This window comes from Polypterus senegalus, chromosome 11, assembly GCF_016835505.1.
Source record: "Polypterus senegalus isolate Bchr_013 chromosome 11, ASM1683550v1, whole genome shotgun sequence".
NCBI lineage: Eukaryota > Metazoa > Chordata > Cladistia > Polypteriformes > Polypteridae > Polypterus > Polypterus senegalus.
Window position 1 is genome coordinate 35,297,065 of NC_053164.1, and position 26,758 is coordinate 35,323,822.

Sequence of the window (26,758 nt, forward strand, 5' to 3'; positions counted from 1 at the left end):
AAACTATTTTATTCAACATTCTCATTCCCATTTCATGTGTCTGAATTAGAGGAGAGAAAGAGGTTAGGAGCACACGCTGATACAGTGCATAGCCGCACCCAGCACATGACAAACCAACTCAGGAACCCAGATTAGGATCCGAGTGCAGCCATGCGGCGGGTGACACCTCAGTACACACTAGTTCAGATGGAATGGAACTAGTGTGAGGTTTTTTATGGTGGCTGGAGTGCCAATTCTGCCACCAACCCCCAGATTTTTCCCTGCAGGTTGGAGGGCATACATGCAGGGCTGGATGCAGACTAACGTTATACCCAGGATGGAACAACTCTAGCCTAAAGGGCTTTGCTCAAGGGCCCAATGAAGTGGAGTCACTTTTGACGTTTACAGGATTTGAACCGACAACCTTCCAATTGTCAGTGCAAATCCCTAACCTCAGAGCCACCACTCTGTGTCTGAATTGCTAGAGTATAATTCACTTCATTGAAAGGTAGAATAGGCCTATTAGTTGTTTGAAGGGCATTATGCATTTTCTATATATGAGTAGTTAGTAGCCTATTTGAACTGATGTACATCGGCATACATAGGCCCCATGTGAAAACTAAGAAAATTACTTTACATAACTATATTCTGGATTCTTTTACTTGCACTTGTACAATACATAACTTTTTGTACCAATATCAACAACAGTTAGGCCAATACTAAATGTTAAATGGTAGTGATGGGCTACTGGTTCTGTTGAAAAAAGTAAACTCATAGGTCATTTATTCTCACTCCTTAAAAAATACAAAAACGAACTGAACACGAACTAGTTCAAAATTAAAATGGTGAACTATGAATGTGAATTTATTCATCTTGATCTGTGTGAAATGAACTTTGAGCTAGTTCTTGTGAGGTGTGAACTTGCACAACACTGCCAAGAAGAGCAAAAATAATATTCATTTGTCACAACAAAACAAGGGTTTATCCATTAAACTCGCATACCTCCACATTGCCGAGGATAATGTTTAAACTGTTGATCTGATGACATCTTAAACAAATACTAAGGAGCAAAATCTGGGAACTGTTACAGAAGAAATGGCAACTACCAAAGACTATAAAATAGCGTCTGTAACAGGGAAAACAAAATGGCGTTAAATTATATGCTTCAGAATTAATCAAAGGGCGGCATGGTGGCGCAGTGGTAGCACTGCTTCCTCGCAGTTAGGAGAACCGGGTTTGCTTCCTGGGTCCTCCCTGTGTGGAGTTTGCATGTTCTCCCCGTGTCTGCGTGGGTTTCCTCCGGGCGCTTTGGTTTCCTCCCACAGTCCAAAGACATGCTGGTTAGGTGGATTGGCGATTCTAAATTTGGCCCTTGTGTGTGCTTGGTGTGTGGGTGTGTGTCCTGCAGTGGGTTGGCACCCTACCTGGGATTGGTTCCTGGGATTGGCTCCAGCAGACCCCCGTGACCCTGTGTTCGGATTCAGCAGGTTAGAAAATGGATGGATGGAATTATTTAAAGGTACACCATTTCTATTGAAGTACTCAAAATCCTGGCACATAACACCGCCAGATTTTCTATAGATATTACCAAGAACCTGACCAAAAAAGACAATAAAATTAAAGGTTACAATGTTTTGCATGCTTAGCCTGACAGTCCTCTAGGTTTTTTAAGCAAATGTAGAGTGCTGATATATTTCATGAAGATAAATTAGGTTTTGACTTGGGAGTGTAAGTCACAAAAGTCAATGTGTCACTCACATACACAACCCACCAAATGTGAACCCAGTTCTCTGGAGTTGTGAAGCAGCATGCCTACCACTGCACCACCATACTGCGTCCAATTGATCACTCATTGAATCCAATGCAAGGTGAGGGTTGTGACTGGAGACTTTTCTGGGAGTGATGGGCATGAAGCAAGATGTGTTGAATGTGTTGTATTCGGCTAATCTTTTATTTTAGTGGGTGTAGTGGTTACCTCACAGCTCCAGGGATATGAATTCAGATTCAATTTTTTTGTGTCTCAATGAGTTTTCTCTGGGTATCTGAGTTTCTTCCCAAGTTTGAAAGATTTGAAAATATGAGTTGGTTTTATATACAGTATTTGTCTGCATTGAACTAGCACACTTGGTATATCTTATGTGTGCTGGGACTGACTTTGGCCCCTTTATACCCCCTTTGAATCATAAGGATCTTGTGGGGGACCAAATGGTGTGTGTTGGGTGTATTAAATCCGGATGCTGCCAGGAGGAGCTAAATTTAATGCTGCGATAATAATTTTGTTGTTACTTCTTGGCCAAGATAATGACTAACACAGTGGGACAATATTTCTGAAGACAGGATCAGAGAGATAGACAACAACCAATGGCTAATGGAGAATGAGGGTGGCAATCCTCAGGAAAGATGAAAGGTTCTGGGGATCTCTAAAGGGAAAAGCAAGACAGTCGCCTGTGATGCCCCATGCTTCAAGAACCTTTAGCATGATTTACCTTGGGCTACTTGCAGATCATGAACCAAGTTTAAGCCATGATGCTAGAGAGAGACACAGACACAGAGGACGTGGAAAAAATACAAAAAGCATCTCTTAAAACCCATGCCAAAAATTCACAGTCTTGTGTCAAATATCAATCAAACAGTTCAAGTGCAATGAAACTTCAAAAATCGAATACAAAAGGAATAAAAAAGAAAATGAACCCAAAGTTTTCTGATTCTTTAATCCTTTTTCATCTTAAAAGTAAGTCTAGGAAAAGAAATCTCCAAAAATAAAAATAAACCACTGGTGTAAAGCTCACCTTGACTCCAATATTACCTCCACTGAATGGGTTAATCAGAGGTCTCCTTCACAGGTCCTTCACAATCATCTCTCCCTCAGGTTAGTCAGAAGGTTTCTATGCAGACAAAAGAATGAAGGAACTGCTACAGGCATTGTAGAGCCTTCTTTCTCATGAGTTACTCAGTAGGTTAACAGACAAATAAACAAAGAGAACAGAATGATCCCTAGTGTCTGTTGTGCCATTTTATAGCATTATATATCCCGACCAATAGGAATGTATGTCACTATGCTCATGATGATACCTACCTAAATCAGGCAGAAACTCCCACCCCTGTCCCAAAGGTATACGTCCTAGTGAGCTGAATGACTTCCAGCCTGTTGCTCTGACGTCACATCTGATGAAGACCATGGAGCGGCTACTACTTCACCACCTGAGGCCACAGGTCCGCCACGCCCTCGACCCTCTGCAGTTTGCATACTAGGAGAAGGTGGGACCTGAGGATGCCATCATCTATATGCTACACCGATCCCTCTCCCACTTGGACAGAGGCAGTGGTGCTGTAAGAATTATGTTTTTGGATTTCTCTAGCGCCTTCAACACCATCCAACCTCTGCTCCTTAGAGACAAGCTGACTAAGATGGGAGTAGACTCACAACTGGTGGCATGGATTGTGGACTATCTTACAGACAGACCTCAATATGTGCGTCTTTGGGAACTGCAGGTCTGACATTGTGTTCAGCAATACAGGGGCGCCGCAGAGGACTGTACTTTCTCCGGTCCTGTTCAATCTATATACATCAGACTTAAAATATGACTCGGAGTCCTGCCACGTGCAAAAGTTCGCTGATGACACTGCTATTGTGGGCTGCATCAGGAGTGGGCGGGTGGAGGAGTACAGGAAGCTAATCAAAGACTTTGTTAAGTGGTGCGACTCAAACCACTTACACCTGAACACCAGCAACACCAAGGAGCTGGTGGTGGATTTGAGGAGGCCCAGGCCCCTCCTGGACCCTATGATCATCAGAGGTGACTGTGTGCAGAGGGTGCAGACCTATAAATACCTGGGAGTGCAGCTGGATGACAAATTGGACTGGACTGCCAATACTGATGCTCTATGTAAGAAAGGTCAGAGCCAACTATCCCTTCTGAGATGGTTGGCATCCTTCAACATCTGCAATAAGATGCTGCAGATGTTCTACCAGACGGTTGTGGTGAGTGCCCTCTTCTACGCGGTGGTGTGCTGGGGAGGCAGCATAAAGATGAAAGACGCCTCACGCCTGGACAAACTTGTTAAGAAGGCAGGCCCTATTGTAGGAGTAAAGTTGGACAGTTTAACATCTGTGGCAGAGCGACGGGCATTAAGCAAACTCCTGTCAATCATGAATAATCCACTGCATCCACTGAACAGTGTCATCTCCAGGTAGAGGAGTAGCTTCAGTGACAGACTTTTGTCACTGTCCTGCTCCACTGACAGACTGAGGAAATCGTTCCTCCTCCACACTATGCGACTCTTCAATTCCACCCGGAATTGGGCATGTAACCACATATGTGCCTCCATCATCCAAGCAACTCTCTTTGAGCTGTGTACGGGTAACTCTTCATGCATCCTCCCTCTCATTCACAGCTCTTTCCCTTTCCATGCCAGCAACTAAACTGGCACTCTGTCCACACAGCTACAAGACAATGGTGTGACAACAGCATCTCCACTTTTAGCCAGCCTCCTGGACACCTGCATGACCACGTCAGCTTGGCTCCTCTCAGAGCGTGACGTCAAGCATCTAACCAGCATTTTCTTAGTGGCACCATTCACCACACCTTCTAATAACGACCAGGTAAGTTCATAAAACTATTAGAAAAAAAGGAATAAGTAAATCTGTAGATGGTTTTATAACCTAACTAAACTACATCTCTTCCAGCATTTTAGAAATCCCAGCTATTACTCAATCAACACATAATGAGAAAAATGTTGACGCGTTGGTTTTGAATACTATTACTACTAGTAATATACATATATACAGTAAATATATATAGTACTTATATAGACATATTTGGGCTACTGAGTTGCACAAAAACAGCCAGGATGCTTGAAAATAGATTTTATTCTTGAGCTTGGAGAAAAAGAAATGGTGCCTTTATTAAACAAACAACAAACTCATCAACTTCTTTAGTTGCTCTGCTCCAGTGATGGATTCCTTTGGATTAAAAGAATTCAAAGGTATCTTCCTCAAGGGCATCAAGTTAAAGAGAGGCAGGAGCTGTGCTGCAGACTATCTGGAAGACAGAACAAACTGGCCAGAAATTGAAGCAGTTATTGAATAAACTGATCAACATTAAAGCTACCTAACACTAATAAATGAGTTCACGCTCTTAGCCACGGCTATATAAGGTCTGTGAAACGATTTACATATTTGCAGCAGGAACTCCACAAAGGGAGAAAAAGTTATCATGTATCTTAAATACAATATATAGCAAATAAGAAGGAGAAGTTAGATGGATTTAGGGGTGAGAATTGATGAGGTGGGGTTCAGATGATGTGGGTCATAAAGTCTTATTTATTATTGGCATGTTCTTCTTTTCATGCCTGCATATGCTGGGTTCATGTCCAAATGCCTGTTAATGGTGTTTTCATTGGATAGCCACGATTCAGCCAGTTATCTGGCACATTTAGTGTTAGCACTGAATCCCATTTGAATGAGTGTCCGGTCATATATGTTTAGAAGTGAAGGTCTGTGATACGGTTTGCATATTTGTACTTTGTAGTTAGCAATCCACAAATGTTTTTTTTTTATACCTAAGCTTTTACCAGGTTTCATCATCAGAGGAACATGATTATACAGTACATACAGTAATCAAAAGCAATATATAGCAAATGAGGGAGAGGATGGATTAATAAGGTGGGGTTTGGAGGCTGTTGGAGATAAAGTCCAAGTATATATAAATATATAAAAGTCAATGTATGTGTGTGTGTATGTATGTTCCAGCATCACTTCCGAATGGCTGGAGCGATTTTTATGAAACGTGGTACACATGTTTCTCATTGGTCGACTTAAAATACTGTAGGGTGAAATCATTCCTAACCCTGCCCCTTCTCGGTAGGGTGGGGGCTGATCTTGCAGTCTTGTATGCATGTTATCATCCAGTTGACACTTGGAACGACCACCAGAGGGAGAACTGGAGGTGACCGCTAGCATTCTTTATATATGAGCAGCACCGTGCCTCAGTTGCTTTTGAAATGAAATAGAGTTGGCCAGTTCTGATAACATACATACAAGACCGAAATGCCATCATTCAGGATATGAAATGATTGTTTGTTCTTTTGACTTCTGTATCTTTGGAGTACTCGTCAACAATGATGAGAATTCCTTGGGTCAGTTGGTATTTAAAGTGACAGAGCTAGAAGAGGTGGGATGATTTTGTTCTCAGGTAAAAGTGACATCACGGGTCCTTGTAAAAGTTCTCCTCCACTCCAAGGCAAACAGAAATCATTTTAGTTTAGGTGTTACAGTCGAAGTCTTCCCTGTATTTCCATTGAATCCTAATACCCACAAGTCACGTTCCATTCTCATGTGTCTGACTATATATAAAGTATGAGGCAGGGCAAAAGCCAAATGCTTGGGATGCCAACCAACCAAAAGCCTACTTGATTCCAACAAAAAAGATAATTTTAAATAAAATACATGTTCGATGGCAGTCTCTGGTTGGGAGAATTGCCTTGAAACATAGCTTAATAAAGTACACCCTTTCTTTCTCTTTCATGCTCTTTATGGTAGTTATGTCTGAAATGAGACGATACCTTCTGAGAGCATCTCCCTTTAATACTGAGCAGACCACAAGGGGTGGGGCTTCCTTGGCTTCACTGACCTCATGGTGAGGTTTCTCAAAACTGTAAGGGAAAAAGGAGACAAGTCTGTTAGCAATAGTGCCCCCTCTCATACCAGGGTGTTCTCATATACCTTAAGTGAACCTGAAAGGTGACCCTCTGGCATGCATGTGTGATTATATATACTATACTAGCAAAATACCCGCGCTTCGCAGCGGAGAAGTAGTGTGTTAAAGAAGCAATGAAAAAGAAAAGGAAACATTTTGAAAATAACGTAACATGATTGTCAATGTAATTGTTTTGTCACTGTTAGTGATGAGTGTTGCTGTCATATATACATACATATATATACATATACATATATACATATACATATATATACATACATACATATATATATACACACATACATACATACATATATATATATATATATATATATATATATATATATATATATATATACACACAATACATACATACATATATATATATATATATAGCAAAATACCAAGCGGCCAAGGAGAAGTAGTGTGTTAAAGAAGCAATGAAAAGAAAAGGAAACATTTTGAAAATAACGTAACCTGATTGTCAATGTAATTGTTTTGTCACTGTTGTGAGTGATGAGTGTTGTTGTCATATATATATATATATATATATATATTTATATATATACACACATAAACATATATATATATATATATACACATATCTATACATATCCACATATATACATTGTAATAACTGGAGACCAGAGGTGAAAGGTTTGGGGCAGCCACCCGCTTAATGCGGTTTCCGCTGCAATAGAAGTTGAGGCATATCAAAACAGTTGTTTACACAACAGAGTCCAAACAGAACTGCCTGCCTAAGCAAAGGCAGTGAGCTTTATAGCTCAGAGGGCGGAAATGATGTCGCCCTCTGGGCCGAACTGGAAGTGACATCACCCTTGGGGCCGGAACCGAAGTGACCTCATTCTTGGGGCCGGAACCGAGGTGGTGTGTCCTTCCTGGAAATGGCGGCTCCTGGTGGGATTTCCGGTAAGACCTGCAGAGAACTCAGAAAGAGCGCCAGCGTACGCGCCCCTGGGCAGATGTATAAACAGTATTGTCTAAGCCCTTCAGCTGCTTCCCATGCACGCGTGTGTGACAAGACTCCCCTCAGCCCAGACCGCCGGGTCGGGCGACCTGCACCGAGAGGTCGTGGGCCCGGAGAGGGCATCGGCGTTGGCATGAAGGGACCCCTGTCGATGAACGAGCGTATATTTGTACTGCTGCAGGTCAAGAAACCACCTCGTGACCCGCTGGATTCACTCCCTGTGAAGGGCCATCCACTTTAAAGGCGCATGATCCGTCACCAGAGTGAACACGCACCCAAGAGGTAGTACCGCAGCGCGCCACCGCCCATTTGATCGCCAAAGCCTCCTTCTCCACCGCGCGTACCTGGTCTCCCGTCCAACAGTTTCCGCTCAGGTACATAACGGGTGTTCAACACCGCCGACGCTTTGGCTCAACACGGCTCCCAAGCCTGTGTCCAAGCGTCCGCCTGGAGGACAAAAGGAGAGAGAAGTTAGGGGAGATTAAGATAGGTGCTGAAGTCAGAGCCCTTTTTAAGTCACTGAATGCAGCCCCCGCTTTATCAGACCATACCACCGTATTAGGAGCTCTTTTCTTTGTCAAGTCGGTCAAGGGCGCTGCTCTCTCGGAGAAACGAGGCACAAACCGGCGGTAGTACCCGGCCAAACCGAGAAAGGATTGGACTTGCCGCTTGGTTTTTGGACGGGCCAGGCCATTATGGCTTGCAACTTGGAACACTGTGGCCTCACAGTACCCCGGCCCACTAGGTAGCCCAAATATTTGGCTTCTCTCAACCCGAAGTAACATTTCTTGGGGTTGATGCGAGCCCGCCTCTCCCAATGTCCGTAATACTGCTGTGACCTGCTGTATGTGCTCCTTCCAGGTGCTGGAATAGATGACAACGCCATCCAGATAGGCAGCACAGAACGAGTTATGGGGCCGGAGCACTTTGTCCACCAGACGCTGAAAAGTCGCAGGCGCCTGTAACCGAATGGAAGGACACGATACTGCCAGTGTCCGCTAGGAGTGCTAAACGCGGTTTTTCCTTCGGACTCGCTAAAGGAACCTGCCAGTACCCCTTTGTCATGTCAAGTGTAGTCAAGAATTTGGCTGGTCCCAGTCTCGAGGAGGTCGCCCACGCGAGGCATGGGATAAGCATCAAATCGGAAACTTGGTTGAGCCGACGGAAGTCATTGCAAAACCTCCAACTGCCGTCAGGCTTAGCAATCAAGACGATGGGGCTGGACCAGGGACTACTACTTTCCTCGATCACTCCTAGTGCCAGCATTCGCTTGATTTCCAGTTCCACTTCTACTTTCTTTGCCTCCGGGAGTCTGTAGGGTCGCCACGGACGATCACCCCGGTCAGTCATATGTCGCGCAATCAGAGAGGTCCGACCTGGCTGTTCACTTACCACCTCTGGGACCGAGCGGATAGCTGCTTCGAGCTCCTGTCTCTGTCTGGGAGATAGCTGTTCGCGAAATTAAGGGCACTTACTTCGCTAAGAGAGAGCAGGGCTGTCCGGAGGAGGGATCGATCCCTCTCCTTCCACGGTTTCAGCAGGTTTACATGATATATTCGCTCAGCTGGTCGGCGATTGGGCTGTTTCACCAAATAGTCGACCAATCCCTTCCTCTCCTTAATTTCGTAGGGGCCTAGCCAATGTGCGAGCAGTTTAGAGTGTGAAGTAGGAACCAATACCATGACGCGATCCCCCGGTTGGAACTCCCGGAGAGTCGTGCCACGGTCATACAGGCGGCCTGTGCTGATTGTGCCTCCTCGATATGACTTTTAGTATAGGTCTTATTACATCAAATCTATCGCAATTGGGCGATATACTCCAAAATGTTAGTGGAGGGCTGTGCCTCCCCTTCCCAGCCCTCTTTAAAATATCTAATAAGCCCCGGGCTGTCTTCCGTGATAGTAATTCAAAGGGAGAGAACCCCGAGAGGCTTGAGGACTTCCCGGTAGGCAAAGAGGACAAGGGGGAGGAGTTGGTCCCAATTCCTCCCATCCTTGCTGACTACCTTACGTAGCATTTGCTTGAGAGTTTGATTGAATCTCTCCACTAGCCCATCGGTTTGAGGATGATACACCGAGGTTTTTAAATGCTTTATTTTCAGTAACTTGGCAGTCTCCTTGAACGCTTCCGAGGTGAAAGGCGTTCCTTGGTCCGTCAGGACTTTCTAGGAATGCCCACGTGAAAAGACTCCTACTAGTTCCGTGCAATATTTTTAGTGGTAGCGGCGCAATGGAACGGCTTCAGGGAATCGGGTTGCATAATCCACGAGGACGAGTATATATTTATATCCTCGGCTGAGGGCTCCAGGGTCCTACTATATCCACCCCAATCCTGTCAAAGGAACGCCAATAAGGGGAAGGGGAATCAGAGGAGCACGGTCCTTCCTAGGAATTTGCCGCAGTTGACACTCCGGCAGGAAATGCAAAAGCGCTAACCTCCTCATTAATCCCCGCCAAAAACGGAGCTTAATGCGCTCTAATGTTTTATCGGAGCCGAGATGGCCTCCAAGAAGGTGAGAGTGGGCTAACTCGCAAACCTGCCGCACGTAGGTCCGCGGGACTAGCAACAACTTCCGGACCTTCCCTCATGTTCAGCAACCCGATACAATAATTCATTATCCATGACAAAGTGAGGTCCCTGTGGCATGGGCAAATCGCGCGCTGGCGCTAACGAGAACCACTGCATTCTTTATGTGCTTCAGAGAGTCGCCATTCCACTGTTCTCTCTTGAAAGAAGCCGGAGTCGCTCTAAACTGAAAGTGCAACTCAGAGAGCGGGTCCGGTCTGACCTCAAGGGGCGGAGAATCCTCCCTCGCTGCCGGGGCGCTAGTGGATGACGTAGTAGCCCGCGACGGTCCGGGAGTATCTTCGTCACTCTCTTGGCCTACCGCCCCACTCCCTGTCGGCTGATTACACGGTGTGGAAGCAGCTTGAGATGAGTCTTTATCATCTATAACGAGGCCAAAAGCTTTTCGGGGAATGCTTTCTAAACTACGCGTTACTGTCAGACCAGTCCCGCCCGAGGATTACGGAAACGGAGGATCCGGTGTACCGCACGGTAAGCCGCGAAGGGTTCCTCCGAGACATACGTAACACCGGGCGGTATTGTACGAGCGGATATCTCCGTATACATTTTAGACTGGTCTTTTTAATCCATTGTTGCGGTAGAACAAAACGGCGAGCAACGACAGACACGCTACTGCCGGAATCAAACAGCGCTGTTACCATATGTCCATTAATAATAAGCTCTCCCGTATGTTTATCCGCCAGGGATTGCTAAGGGCACACAAACAACCCCGCCATTGTCCCCTACGGTCCGCCTTGTTCCCGACAGGTCGCAAGCCAGACGGCCCGCGACTTCGAACAGGCTCTGGATTGCGTGGAAGGGACTGCTTTTGTAGGACATAACTCCCGGTAGTCCACAGAGCGGCTGGTCTGCCCTCCCGGTTTCACAGCCGGCCTCTGGGTTGCAGGAGCTGTAGCAGCTCGTCCAGAATGGAATTCCCCAGGCCGGCTGGGCAAATTCCTGGGGTATTGCTGTAGCAGCAAAAACAGGCCACTTGCTGCACTATTTGCAAGGGGTCAAATCAAATGGCGTAGCCACTCACCCACCTGTTGCCAGAGAGCCATAGCCTGCTCTGACAGCCCTTTGTTGGGTTAAACTCCCAGTCTATTATATTCTTTACCTGCCGGCCTGGGGACAGCCCATCGCTAACAGGGACCTTGGTCCCGATGGGCGCTCGGCTTTCCTACCCAGAAGAGCATACTGAGCCACTCGTGTGTTTTCCCCAGAAGCCAGCCCACGCCTGTGGGTCCCCTCTACCTTATCCACGAGATGGGTTGGTAGCCCCGGTTATGCTCGTGGAGCAGAGCCTGCACCGCGCCCTTCCTGACCCTCGGCACTCCCTGCCCCAAACTCGCCCCGTACTCACCCACCTGGTTCCTTGAAGGTCCGTGTCCCGGTTCTTCGGGACACCATCCTGCCGACCACGCCACTGTAATAACTGGAGACCAGAGCGGAAAGGTTTGGGGCAGCCACCCGCTTAATGCGGTTTCCGGCTGCAAAAAGTTGAGGCATTCAAAACAGTTGTTTACACAACAGAGTCCAAACAGAACTGCCTGCCTAAGCAAAGGCAGTGAGCTTTATAGCTCAGAGGGCGGAAATGATGTCGCCCTCTGGGCCGGAACTGGAAGTGACATCACCCTTGGGGCCGGAACCGAAGTGACCTCATTCTTGGGGCCGGAACCGAGGTGGTGTGTCCTTCCTGGAAATGGCGGCTCCTGGTGGGATTTCCCGGTAAGACCTGCAGAGAACTCAGAAAGAGCGTCAGCGCACCCGCCCCTGGGCAGATGTATAAACAGTATTGTCTAAGCCCTTCAGCTGCTTCCCATGCACACGTGTGTGACAACATACATATATATCTACATATATACACACACATATATACATACATATATATCTACATATATACACACACATATATACACACATATACATACATACACACACATATATACATATACATACATATCTACATATATACACACACAGCTATTTCGTATCAGTGCAATACGCTGTTTGTTAAAACGGTTGACTCGCCCTTACGCAATAACAAATCAAATCATTCAGTTGTCTTTGCTCATATGTCATTTTAGAGCTGGACGCCTGGCATCTTTTTGGCAACAAGTTCGTTTCTGTTTGGTGTGAGGTTCTGTGTTGTGGAGATTCTCAGGATGGATTGCAGGTGCTCATCAGTGAGGCGACTCCTGTGTGCTGTTTTGTTAGTCTTTATCACTGAGAAGAGCTTCTCACACAGATATGTGCTACCAAACATGCACAAGGTTCGAGCCGCATGTAAACGGACTTTTTTTGTTCTTCAAAGTCACCAAAGCGCCGTGCAAACTCAGTGCGCAATAACTCTAGTAAGCGGTAAGTGTTCGGCAAGGCAGCTGAAGCGCTGCATTATGGGATCTGTAGTTTATTGTGTTACCAGCGCTTCATATACCCGGGCTTTAATAACAATAATACAGTATATAAAATGATCTCGCAGGCCGGATATAATTACACGCCGGGCCGGATGTGGCCCGCGGCCCTTGAGTTTGACACATATGGACTAAATAGAACTTGAAAAGATATATTTTTTCAAATGTGATCGCGCAATTCAGATAGAGTTGACGCCAAGACTACAGCCTGCATGCCTCAATGAGTCATCCTCCCCTCGCTCTTACTTTTTACCGCTCATCTAATGAATACACTGAGTATGGCTTTACCAAAACAATCATTGATGGCTAATAAAGTATCCATTATTCGAGTATGTAGAGCGATATATATATATACATATATATATACCGCATCGCAGTGAGAAGTAGTGTGTTAAAAAGGTAGAAAAAGAAAAGGGAACATTTTAAAAATAACGTAACATGACTGTCAATATACAGTATTTGTTTTGTGAGTGTTACTGAGTGTTGCTGTCATCAAGGATTTGATTATCATTATTTCTTTCAATCAAGTTCGTATTTGTAGGATGTGTTGTGTTCAAGTTACATTCCGTGTTTGTCAATTGTTGTAAAGATGACAGGTTTCATTCATCGATTCATTTCTTACTGCATCAATAAACAGCTCGTCTTCTTCTTTATCTGAGACCTGACACACTGCATGCACGGGCTTTTTTTACACTGTCTTCCTTTAGCGGGACATTGACTATTTCCAACGTGTGCTTTGTTTCCACAGTAGCTGCATTTATGAATATGCTTATCAGACGCTTCATATTTTTTGCTGCCTTTTCAATTGTGTAATTCGGTTTTGATCAGCGCGCTTTGGAACTGTTGCTTTTTATCTGTGCACCGCGCCAGTTCACGCGGAGCGCTTCGGTGTACATGCATCGAAGGTTCCCAGCTGTGCTGGTGCCATCTCGTGCTATGTCCATAGCTGTATTTAATGTTACCTTAGTCCTGGCACTTAAAACTTTCTCTCGCAGTTTCGCTGAGTTTGTGTCAAACACCACCCTGACCATCTCATCTTCCTCTCCATAAGCACAGTCCTTCACCCGTGAATATTTACCCGTGGCAGTTTGCTATTGGATTGCGCTGACGGACGGCCTTATATGGGCAGGCACTAAATTACAAACGCCAGCGCAGCCTGTCTATGAACTTAATTTAAAGTGTAGGTTTACATCGTGCTTTGTTTCCGAAGTAGCAGAACTCATGAATATGGTTGTATATGTCACTCGCTCGCTTCTTATTGTTTCGCTGCCTTCTCAATTATATAATGCATGTTTTCTTCAGCGGTTTTTGGAGGTCTTCCTGGTTTTCTATGTACTGCGTGATTACGTGGGAGGCCTGATGATGTCACACGAAACTCCCCACGGCGTTGAAGCTCATCTCCATTACAGTAAATGGAGAAAAACTGCTTCCAGTTATGACCATTACGCGTAGAATTTCGATATAAAACCTGCCCAACTTTTGTAAGGAAGCTGTAAGGAATGAACCTGCCAAATTTCAGCCTTCCACCCACACGGGAAGTTGGAGAATTAGTGATGAGTCAGTGAGTGAGTCAGTGAGTGAGTGAGTGAGTGAGTGAGTGAGTGAGTGAGTGAGGGCTTTGCCTTTTATTAGTATAGATATATATATACCCGCGGCGTACCATACACCACATAATCAGGCCATTTTTTTTTACATTTTTTAGCACAGGGAGAAAATTAACATTTGAAAAATCGGTAATGTAATAAATCAGCAGGAAAAGCAACATTGTAACAATGCACGAAACGAACCAACACACAATCGTCCGTGCGGCGCTCAGGCGTGGAGAGTGGAACGGGAGGAGAGGAGAAGGACGTCCACTCCGCTCCCTCCATCATGCTAGTCTGCTGATTTCTCGTTCAGTATACACTGCCTGCTCATGCCCACCTCCAACTCGTCACTCGAGTCGTTGTCGTCTTTGCACAGTCCAGATGCACCTGTGACTCACGTAGACTTTTCATTGCTCTGTGCGGTTTTGGCTGCCTTTCTATATATAATCCACCAAGATACCCGATCACGATGGTAGCGAGGTGGGAGGGCGGTGTGTACAAAGTGCAGAAGCATCTAAGAAGATGCATGTTTGTCGCAGATGCGAATTGCTGTATGTAGCGTGTAAAACAGTTTTCTATAGTGCACGCGGTCGTGCGTCGTAACTGAAAACTCGTTTTTTAAAGACTGCTCACTTCATTGTGTTTTAACCTCAGTTGTAAAGGAATGTTTTAAGGATCCCATGGGGTACCCCTCGCAAACCGTTTTACACGCTGCCTATGGCGATTCACCTCTGCGAGACACATGCCTCTATGAACAGTCAACGTGTGTCGGACCTGCATGTGACCTCTACGACAGACGGATATAAATGACGCCGGTTTTTCTGTGTCGTCGCGTCCAAGTTAGTGGCCGTGGCTCTGTGAGTTGTCGTCGTATCCAATGGTCTTGGAGTTGTTGGGCGTAGCTCCTTCCTGCGTGCACCATAGGTGTCTCACTTGTCGGCGGGTTAGTGAATCCACGTCCCTTCCGGCGTGCTTTCAATGGTTGTCATGCCTTAGTAAATTATATTTATATATATATTAATATATATATATATATATATATATATATATATATATATATATATATATATATATATATATATATATATATATATATGAGTGTGTGTATGTACAGTAACAGTATTTGATTTCTGAACAATTGCTGGCCCTGGTGGTATTTGAGCAGTGCGCTGCTATGCTGTGTGAAACACTTGACTTGTATTTTGCCTTTCACAACAAACTCATAAAAAAATGCTACAAACCAATGACTATTGGTCATGAAAAAACAGTCATAGGAAAGTGTGAGTCTCTCTTCTAAGAGTGTAATGATCAATAAGCAGTGACATTTAATAATGATTTTACTGTCTGCCATATATTTCCATTTATAAACTTTAATGTGAATTTCCTTTTGCTGTAATGATCATCATGAAGCCTCCACATAAAATAAAAACTGACCGATTCATACATCATCTTAGAATGCTCACTCACTTGTCTCCACGGTTCCTTCAAGATCTGATTTTGCTTTAAACTGACTTCTGCTTTTGCCATGCCAGCCAACAAATGTGAAAACGGTGGCCTCGGAAAGGCAACTGAACAGCATGCTATGTCTTTGCTCTTGGTTTCCAAGATACTAATTGTTTTCTGTCCTTAGTACTTTGTGGAATCCAAATTTTATTTTATCACATCTACAGTGCTTATTTTGTTGACACTTTTGACCGATGTGAGTTACGAATCTGTGTTCAGTTCAGTTGGAATAGTGGCAGGTTAGGTGATTTGCTCAGGATCACATTTTAAGGTGTATTTGAAATTGCATCTTGATGAGTTACAGTGCAAAGGGCATGCCATCAGCTCTCAACAGCTACTCCTTTGGAGAAGAAATCTTTTTGATAAATGTGCAGGATCATTGTGGCCATATGAATTATTTGTACGTCTAATATTAGATCATGTAGAGCACTTATATAAAAAAATAATGAAAAACAGCTTGAATCTACTCTCAACATGTAAAATGTGATAATTAACATGATGCAAAAACAATAATGTAGAAATGCTCCTGCCATGGGAAGAGGCCAATCAGTGGTTAATGGGCATGCTGTGACGAATGCTCCAACTTCTGTAGGACTCTCTTATAATGAAAACCCTGTGGGTCTCACAATTGACAACATTCACACATGAAATTCCGAGTAGTGGGGGGAGAGGGTTTAGGTGCTCCTGAATGTTGAGGGAAAATCTTGAGCAGATCATCACACGGCCATTGTACTGTCATTTGATTGCACATTACTGTATTCTTTACTGTTCTCAGAGGTGGTATTATGCTTTCCTCTTCAGCTCAGATGCAGTATTTATCTTACTTAAAAGAATACTCCACCTAAAATGATCATTTTTGTACCTTTCCTTCCAGGCATTTTTTGTAGTGATGTTTGAGAGAGCATTTAGTCTCATTAGAATGAAGATAACCAAATTTATAATATGATGGGCTTCAAAGAGACCCTAAATTGTTCAACAGTAAACAACATGAAAATGTCCATGAAAAAAAATCTTCAATTACTTTTTGTATAACATCAGCATCAGGTATACAGTCTACAGTCTATACAGTATACTAAGAACATCTCAAACACATACTGTATATACTCAAGTCGGGTCTTGAAACCCAAAAAATTGATCATAAAATCAGACCCCAACTTATATGCCCGTTAAAAAATGTAATTTTTTTTTTTACATCTTTTTGCCTCCTCTAATCTCGCATCAGTTTCTCAGACACATTGAATTTTGTTGCAGCAACGCAGTTACCAATTTTTTTCGCTACTTCAACAACATTTAATTACAAACCAGCTTCATATTGTCTTCTGATCGAACGCTCCATCATAGATAAGGGATGCTCTTATGATAAAGGTGTATGAGGGTGTGAGATACACAAAACACAAATCAGTGCAAACGTCGCTTCGGAATAGTTTGGGTATTATAGTGTGGTCACGTAGGCACAGTAGAGAGAAAGACAGAGATTAGGAGTATGAGTTGATAAGAGCGCATTGCAGCACCCACATAGAAAAGAAAGGCAGTGTGCTCCGTGGTTACTCTCTCAGGTGACCGTTAGCATATCATAATCTCTTGGACCAATAGCGTGAGTTTTCTGCATTCGACTTACATACGAGCGACATTGTAAAATACCAGAAATTATACTGTAAAATCAAGTCCCGACATATCTACAGGTGTAGAAGGAAAACATTTTATATTAGCATAAAAATAGCAAATTAACATAAAGAGCCATAAGAAGTAATTAAAAGCTTCTAAAACAATAAATTAAGCATAAAATAGAATGTTAAGAGAAATAAGATAGGTCAAGTAAATAGTTAACCAAACAACCAGTCATTTTGCATTATTTTTTAGCAGAATTGCTAGTGTGGAAAAGAACAGAAAAAGAACAAAAATGACGTGTAGAAACCAGCTTAGAACAGGATAAGAAGATTTAGAACACCTGTGTCCAAGGCTGGGAAGCTAAAGGAATGATACCACACAGAGAAGATGGCTCTGGTAGGCACGTAAGTGACTAGCTGGATTGGTGAATCAGCAGAGGGGCAACAAAAGGCTTTTGCTGTAAGCAAGGTCGCAATGATGTAATGCATGAGAGAAACATTAGTAAATTCAGGCATCTATACTAATAAAAGGCAATGCCCTCACTCACTCACTCACTCACTCACTCATCACTAATTCTCCAACTTCCCGTGTAGCTAGAAGGCTGAAATTTGGCAGGCTCATTCCTTACAGCTTACTTACAAAAGTTGGGCAGGTTTCATTTCGAAATTCTACACGTAAAGGTCATAATGGTCGATAATGGTCAACAACGTCCACCATGTTGAACTTTCTTATTTATGGCCCCATCTTCACGAAATTTGATAGGTGGCTTCCCTGCGCTAACCAAAACCAATGTACGTACTTATTTCAGTGGTATGATGCCACTGTCGGCCGCCATATTGAAGTTTCCAATGTCACTAATTCTCCAACTTCCTGTGTAGGTAGAAGGCTGAAATTTGGAAGGCTCATTCCTTACAGCTTACTTACAAAAGTTAAGCAGGTTTCATTTCGAAATTCTACGCGTAACGGTCATAGCGGTCAACAACGTCCACCTTTCTTATTCATGACCTTTCTTATTCATGGCCCCATCTTCACGAAATTTGGTAGGCGGCTTCCCTGCGCTAACCGGAACCGATGTACGTACTTATTTCGATGGTATTACGCCACTGTCGGCCGCTATATTGAACTTTCCGTCACTAATTTTCCAACTTCCCGTGTAGGTAGAAGGCTGACCCCATCTTCACAAAATTTGGTAGGTGGCTTCCCTGCGCTAACCAAAACCGATGTACGTACTTATTTCGGTGGTATGACGCCACTGTCGACCGCCATATTAAATTTTCCAAACGTCACTAATTCTCCAACTTCCCGTGTAGGTAGAAGGCTGAAATTTGGCAGGCTCATTCCTTACAACTTACTTACAAAAGTTAAGCAGGTTTCATTTCGAAATTCTACGCGTAACGGTCATAACGGTCAACAACGTCCGCCATGTTGAACTTTCTTATTCATGGCCCCATCTTCACGAAATTTGGTAGGCGGCTTCCCTGCACTAACCGAAACCAATGTACATACTTATTTCGGTGGTATGACGCCACTGAGGGCCGCCATATTGAACTTTCCAACGTCACTAATTCTCCAACTTCCCGTGTAGGTAGAAGGCTGAAATTTGGCACTTATTTCGGTGGTATGATGCCACTGTCGGCCGCCATATTGAACTTTTCAACGGTCTTTGTTACTTATGGGCCCATCTTCAAGAAATTTGGTACGCGGGTTCCCAACGCTAACTGAATCCTACTTACGTACATATATACATCCATAGCCTGCAGCTCGGTCACTGTGTGAGGCGTTGGGTCCCCCATCCCAACACCTCCCACGTTGTTGGCTGCCTGCCTATATAAGGCCGTCCGTCGCTCCAGTCTCTACATTCCCTTCCTTGCTTCGCCACGGGATTCACATCTCCTTGCTGATAAATACAGCCTTTTTATTTAATCCACGGCTTCTCCGCTGTTTTATTGTTCATTTATTACGATTATAGTTATTGTGTAGGTATTTTAGACTTATTTTACATTGTTCAGGTACCCATTTCCTTTATCATTCCAACCGTACCCGCATTAACATGCCTATCGAGGTGATCACCATCGATCAAAGAACTGTCACTTACTGAGTGGTTTCCATGCCCAGAGATGGCACCTGCCTTTTCCATTCTCTTTGTTACATATTGCACGGCCATATCAGGCTCACTCTTGATATCTGGAAGAACATTGTGTCTTATGTATTGAATGACTGGGACAGGTTCAAGGTGTGGACTGATGATGGTACAGGAGATAATCATACTACACAGGAGCACTAGAAGAGTGAAATGCTTAAGCTCTTCACCTATGCATCTGCATGTGAGTTGATGAATTGTTTGGTTGTCTCTTTCAAGTGTACCGAAATGGCCAAATATTTTACACCTTTGGACAACCGCCAATGCCTCTTAAACATCTTAGATTCACAGGTGACGATTTCAGAAGTGGACACTTTGATGTTTATGAATGTTTAAACTCTCAAAAGCTGGATGTGAAGTTATCGATGAAACCGGTTATATACTTACAATGCTTGACAGATGCCGAATGTCACTTAAACACAAGTCCTACAAATACTGTCGTAATTGAAACAAACCAAGAAACTCAAACCGATTATGACAGCAGCAATCCAAGCTGTGAGATTTGAAACAAGATTACTGTTCACATGACCAACTGTACGTTGCATGCTTAAGAGTAAGCTCAGCGTATAGCTTGGTCATATTACAACCGGAGGACCGAACTCACAATGTGGTATACAAAGAGATCCTTAACAAATAATTATTGGTATATTTTCCCTCAGTTTAAAAAGGTTCAATTTTCTTCTTAATAAAAATTTTAAGGCAGTACTTCGCCGCTGCGTATCGCGGGTGTTTTGCTAGTTACCAATAAATATAGAATATATTAGAAATTTACTTTCGCGTAGAAATTAAGGCAAATGAAGCATGCCAAACAAATGATTAAATAAAAGCATATACAATATTTCTTTTTAATTAAAGCTTAGCTTTGAGCATCAGACAAACCAGTTTAAAAGTTCGAGAAAGAGGAAGTGATGAGAGTAAAGCCCATATAAGGAAGTCTGTACCAGCCTTGGCCAGTGAAAGAAATAAGCAAAAACAGAAACTAGAAATGAAGAATAGACAGTGAAATACCAGGAGCACAGCTGCAGGGAGAGGAGAAATTGGGCGGACAGGAGTAGAAGGGAGTCAGAGGAAAACAGCAAATGAGCTAAAAGAACGAGGTCAAAGTGATAAGAAATCTATACTAATAAAAGGCAAAGCCCTCACTGACTCACTCACTCATCACTAATTCTCCAACTTCCCGTGTAGGTAGAAGGCTGAAATTTGGCAGGCTCATTCCTTACAGTTTACTTACAAAAGTTAAGCAGGTTTCATTTCGAAATTCTACACATAACGGTCATAACGGTCAATAACGGTCAACAACGTCCGCCATGTTGAACTTTCTTATTTATGGCCCCATCTTCACGAAATTTGGTAGGCGCCTTCCATGTGCTAACCGAAACCGACGTACATACTTATTCCAATGGTATGATGCCACTGTCGGCCGCCATATTGAACTTTCCAACGTCACTAATTCTCCAACTTCCCGTGTAGGTAGAAGGCTGAAATTTGGAAGGCTCATACCTTACAGCTTACTTACAAAAGTTAAGCAGGTTTCATTTCAAAATTCTACGCGTAATGGTCATAACGGTTGACAACAGTCGCCATGTTGAACTTTCTTATTTATGGCTCCATGTTCACGAAATTTGGTAGGTGGCTTCCCTGCTCTAACCAAAACTGATGTACGTACATATTTCAGTGGTATGATGCCACTGGCGGCCGCTTTGTTACTTATGGGCCCATTTTCAAGAAATTTGGTACGCGGGTTCCCAACGCTAACTGAATCCTACTTACGTACATATATACGTCCATAGCCTGCAGCTCGGTCACCGTGTGAGGTGGCGTTGGGTCCCCCATCCTAATGCCTCCCACGTTGTTGGCTGCCTGCCTATATAAGGCCGTCCGTCGCTCCATTCTCTACATTCCCTTCCTTACTTTGCCACGGGATTCACGTCTCCCTGTTGATAACTACAGCCTTTTTATTTAATCCACGGCTTCTCCGCTGTTTTATTGTTCATTTATTACGATTATAGTTATTGTGTAGGTATTTTAGACTTACTTTACATTGTTCAGGTACCCATTTCCTTTATCATTCCAACCGTACCCCCATTAACATGTCTATCGAAGTGATCACCATCGATCAAAGAACTGTCACGTACCGAGTGGTTTCCATGCCCGGAGACAGCATCTACCTTTTCCATTCTCTTTGTTACATATTGCACGGCCATATCAGGCTCACTCTTGAGGAACATTGTGTCTTATGTATTAAATGACTGGGACAGGTTCAAGGTGTGGACTGATGACCGTACAGGAGATAATTATTCTACACATGAGCACTAGAAGAGTGAAATACTTAAGCCCTTCACCTATGCATCTGCATGTGAGTTGATGGCTGCCGGTGAATTGTTTGGTTGTCTCTTTCAAGTGTACCGAAATGGCCAAATATTTTACACCATTTGACAACCGCCAATGCCTCTTAAACATCTTAGATTGACAGGTGACAATTTCAGTAGTGGACGCTTTGATGTTTATGAATGTTTAACTCTCAAAAGCTGGATGTAAAGTTATCGATGAAACTGGTTGTATACTTACAACGCTTGACAGATGCCGAATGTCTCTTCAACACAAGTCCTACAAATACTGTCGTAATTGAAACAAACCATGAAACTCAAACCGATTATGACAGCAGATTTGAGATTTGAAACAAAATTACTGTTCACATGGCCAACTGTACGTTGCATGCTCAAGAGTAAGCTCAGCGCACAGCTTGGTCATATTACAACCGGAGGGCCAAACTCACAATGTGGTATACAAAGAGATCCTTAACAAATAATTATTGGTATATTTTCCCTCAGTTTAAAAGGTTTAATTTTCTTCTTAATAAAAATTTTAAGGCAGTACTTCGCTGCTGTGAAGCGCGGGTATTTAGCTAGTTGTTATATAAACTTTGATTACTGAACCATTTGGGGCTTAGCTCAATTTGGCCATATTGGGTTGAGTCTGTGTTGTTATTTGTGTTGTTTTATTGCAATAAAGCTTTAAAAATCTGTCTGTCTATCTCGAGTCCTAATAACCTTCATTTTCAGGTAAAAAGCCTTCTGGTGACGAATTTTTCACCATGACACAGTAGAACTTAAACACGAGTATATATGGTACATAATTTTGACAAAAATATTGTTGAATTTATAATTTCCAGGAAATCCTTTCATTCACAACAGTAAACGGTACACAAATGAGACTGAATTATGGAATTTTCCTTTAAGAGTTGTAAAGGAATTAACTCGACACACTTAAAAAGGTTTAAGGCAGCCACCAGTATATTATTCTTGGCTGCAAAAGATTCTTTGAAAAATACAGAGATGTTTTCTATACCGAGTCCAAAACAGAACTGACAATGGTTTGTCAAGATGGCGGCTTTAAGGGATAGGACAGGAGTGATGTAAGTGATGTACTCTTCATTAGTCAGAGTAGGTGCTGGAAGTGATAATCTTCTAGGTGCTGGAAGTGATGTTCTTCTGGGCACCGGAACCGGAAGTGACACCATCTGTTTTAAATCAGACAGGTTTTCCCACGGCTGGTCTGTAGAGATAACAGGAGATGATTTAGTGCACCCCGCCACCCCCTGGCATAGCGTGGAATTACCTTTGCTTGGTCAATACAACGTCTTCCTAGTCACAAGTATTTGACTGAGTGCATCCACTTTGTGTCAGCTCCTGCAGATGTTTTTGCACACTTTTGTGTGTTGTTTATCATTTAAGCTTTTTTTTTGGTGATAACCAATTGTTCCCATGGACAGAAGATGGCTGCCATGTTATGGTTTCACAGGGCATTGTTGTTAGAATTTTGTAACATGTAACATTAAGGATTAATTTGTGACTAGAAGGTGATGATTAGTATGGATAAAAGCCTAAAGAATTGTCACGTGAAAGTAGGGATCAAAAGATGCCAAATCGTCATGAGAGAAACGAATGACAGAAGTTCAAAATGTTTGATGAAATCCATAGTCAAGAAGCAAAGAAAAAGTATAAACTTGTCTGTTTGTTATGGTGTAGCTAGGTGTCCTTTCTTTCTTTTTCTTTTTGTGCTGCACCTAAGGGGGCAGGCCCTCCTGGGACTTCAGCTGTGGGCCTACCCCCAGCTAGTTACCTCAGCATTCACATAAATTTAGATTTATTTTTAGTACTCTTCTTTGTTAACCGTTGGTGTGCATTTCTGGCAAGCATTTTTGAATTCCTCCATTCTTGTCGAATTGGCATGTTGTGAATTTTAAGGAATTACTGCAGCTAATCTCAGTTGTTACTTTAAAATAATTTCTTCATCAAGAAAATGGAGACAGGGTTGGAAAGGTAAGGGTACATTTTACACAAATGCAAAGAACTATAAACACATGGAATAAACTAACTGACATGTTACTTTGGACAAGCTATTGGTATAGAATAGACATGTTGCTCTTGTCACAAATTTTTTAATGTTCTAACTAAGTCATTATGATAATAATCTTCTTGTGTCCCAGTATGGTACCAATATTCTTAGTTGGAGCCTTGGATTAAAATCAGATTAAAATCTTTAAGAACCCTGGCTAAAAATATATCAAAAGTAGTATATTTTGTTATTTTTATTTATTTATGAATGTATGTATGTATTTATTTATTCTTACAGTTCTCTCTTCCTTTATTAAAATTTTAAGTTTGCATCTTTTTTGGTGAAGAAATGGCAAAAACCTGCTTCTTGAGACCTGTTTTTGGAAAGTGAGTCCTAGTTTTAAATGTCAAGATTCAAAAAGTTTATTTTCACATGCATAGAAAAAAAACCACAGTGGTTCAAACCATGCAATGAAATTCTTAGTTTGCAAGTCTTCCTTACACCAAACAATAAATTACATAGGAGTTAACCTAAAAGTAATAATTAGACAGAAATCAGGAAAAAATACAAGAAATAAAGTACATCATGCTACAGACAGGGAAACAATCAGTGGAAATGATGGAAAGTGGAGGACGCAGTGATGAATGTATTATGCATGAGTCTGATGGCCTGTGAATAGAAGCTATTTGTGAGTCTTGTTGTCCTTTCACACTCCAGTAGCGTCTCCCTAATGGCAGAAGTGTGAAGATACTATGTTGTGAGTGTGTACTGTCCTTAATAATATTGTGGGCCCTCCTGATGACCCTGGTTAGTACAAATGTCCTGGAGTGATGGGAAGACTATTCTAGAGATGAACTGTGCAGTTTTTATCACACACTAGAGATCCTTCCTGTCCTGTATGGAGCAGCTTCCATACCACACTGTGATTGAACTAGTAATAACACTCTCCACTGTACATATTTAAACGTTGCTGAGGATTTAGGTCGACATACCAAGTCTCTGCTGTGATTTCTTTGAAACGTGGCAAGTGTTTGTGGGACCAAGTGAGATCCTCACTGATGTAAGTTCCAAGAAATTTAAAGATTTTCACCCTATCCAGTTCTCTCTCACAGATGTATATTGGGGTATGCTGCTCCTTCCTCCTTTGCCTAGGATCAATAATCATCATTTTGGTCTTATCTGCATTTAAGGAGAGATTATTTTCATGACACCAGGCCACTAGTCCTGCCACCTCTCTTCTGTATGTGGTCTCCTTTCCCACAGTGATTAGTCCAAATAACCGTGTTGTTACAGTATCTGCAAACCTTATGATGCTGGTATTAGTCTGGGAGGCCACACGGTCATAAGTAAAGAGAGTAAACAACAAAGGACTCAACACACAACCCTTAGGGGTCCCTGTGCTCACAGTTCTGATGTCTGAGGTCCAGTTTCCAACTCTGACTGTCTGTGGCCTGTCTGACAAGAAGTTCAGCACCCAGTTGCAGAGAGAGGTTGTCAGTCCAAGGGTGAGGAGCTTTTCACAAAGTCTCTGTGGAATAACTGTGTTACATGCTGAACTGTAATCAATTAAAAGCATTCTCACATATGTGTCCGTACCTTCCAAGTGTGTGAGGGCTGTGTGAATGGCAGCATTGACAGCAGTCGACCGATTCTGTCAATATACAAATTGTAAGGGGTCCAATTACTGGGATTATGCTTTTATACTGCAGTCACTATCCTGCTCCACTGACAGACTGAGGAAATCATTCCTCCCTCACACTATGCGATTCTTCAATTCCACCCTTTATGGTTTGGGGTTTGGGGATAACGTTAACATTATACAAAGTTATTGTCTGTCTGTTATACTTTCATTGTTATCACTCTTTAATGTAATATTGCTCTTTCTGTATGCTGCTGCTGGAGTATGTGAATTTCCCCTTGGGATTAATAAAGTATCTATCTATCTATCTATCTATCTATCTATCTATCTTTAATGTGGGTCATGACTAACCTTTCAAAACACTTCATCACAATTGAGGTAAGTGCAATGGGATGATAGTCATTCCAGCTGGTCACAGTACTTCTTTTTGGAATGATGATGGTGCACTTTAAACAGGTGGGTACCATAGCCTGGGCAAGGGACAGATTAAAAACACATCAGTCAGCACCGATGAACATACCATAAGTACATCCCTGGGGCTGTTGTCAAGGCCTTCTGCCTTCTGTGTGTTTGTTCTCAAAGTTGCGTGCACCACCACCAAAGACACAGAGTGTATTGTGTTTAATATACCCTCTGTGGCCAAAAACAGTCAGTTGATGTTAAGGGCCTTGAAGTGGGAACCAAACTTTTTCACCTCATCCGGGAGTGTATTTTTGCTGATTATGCTAGTTATGCTCCACCAGTCCTTCTGCTAGTAGTAAACCTAGCCACATATGCCAAGAAATTACAGTGTTATAATATCCCTCCACCTTCAATCTGTAATATATTTTGGCCCGCCTGATTGACCTGCACAGATTGTATCTGTCTTTTTTATAGTCTTCCACATCACCTCTAACAAATGCAATGGGGTGAGCACGTAACATGGACCGCACTTCCAAGTTAATTCAGGGTTTATCGTTGTGGTAGATCTTAAAGCATTTCATGGGGATAATGTTCTCAGTGCATGTGCTAATACAACCAGTTTCAGCTGCGGCGTACTCCTCTAAATCAACAGTAAAATCTCCCATCACTGCAGTAGTTCTAAACATACCCCAATCTGTGCTATCAAAGCAGTCCTAGAGTACCAGATCTGATTCCGCACTCCACACTTTAATAGTTTTACTCACTGGGGGAGCACGCTAAAGTAGTTGTCTATAGGTCAAGTATAGAAACACAGAAATGTATTCTGACTGACCAAAGTGTGGCTGAGGTACAGCCTTATGGGTATCCTTCACATTGCTATACACTTGGTCAAGAA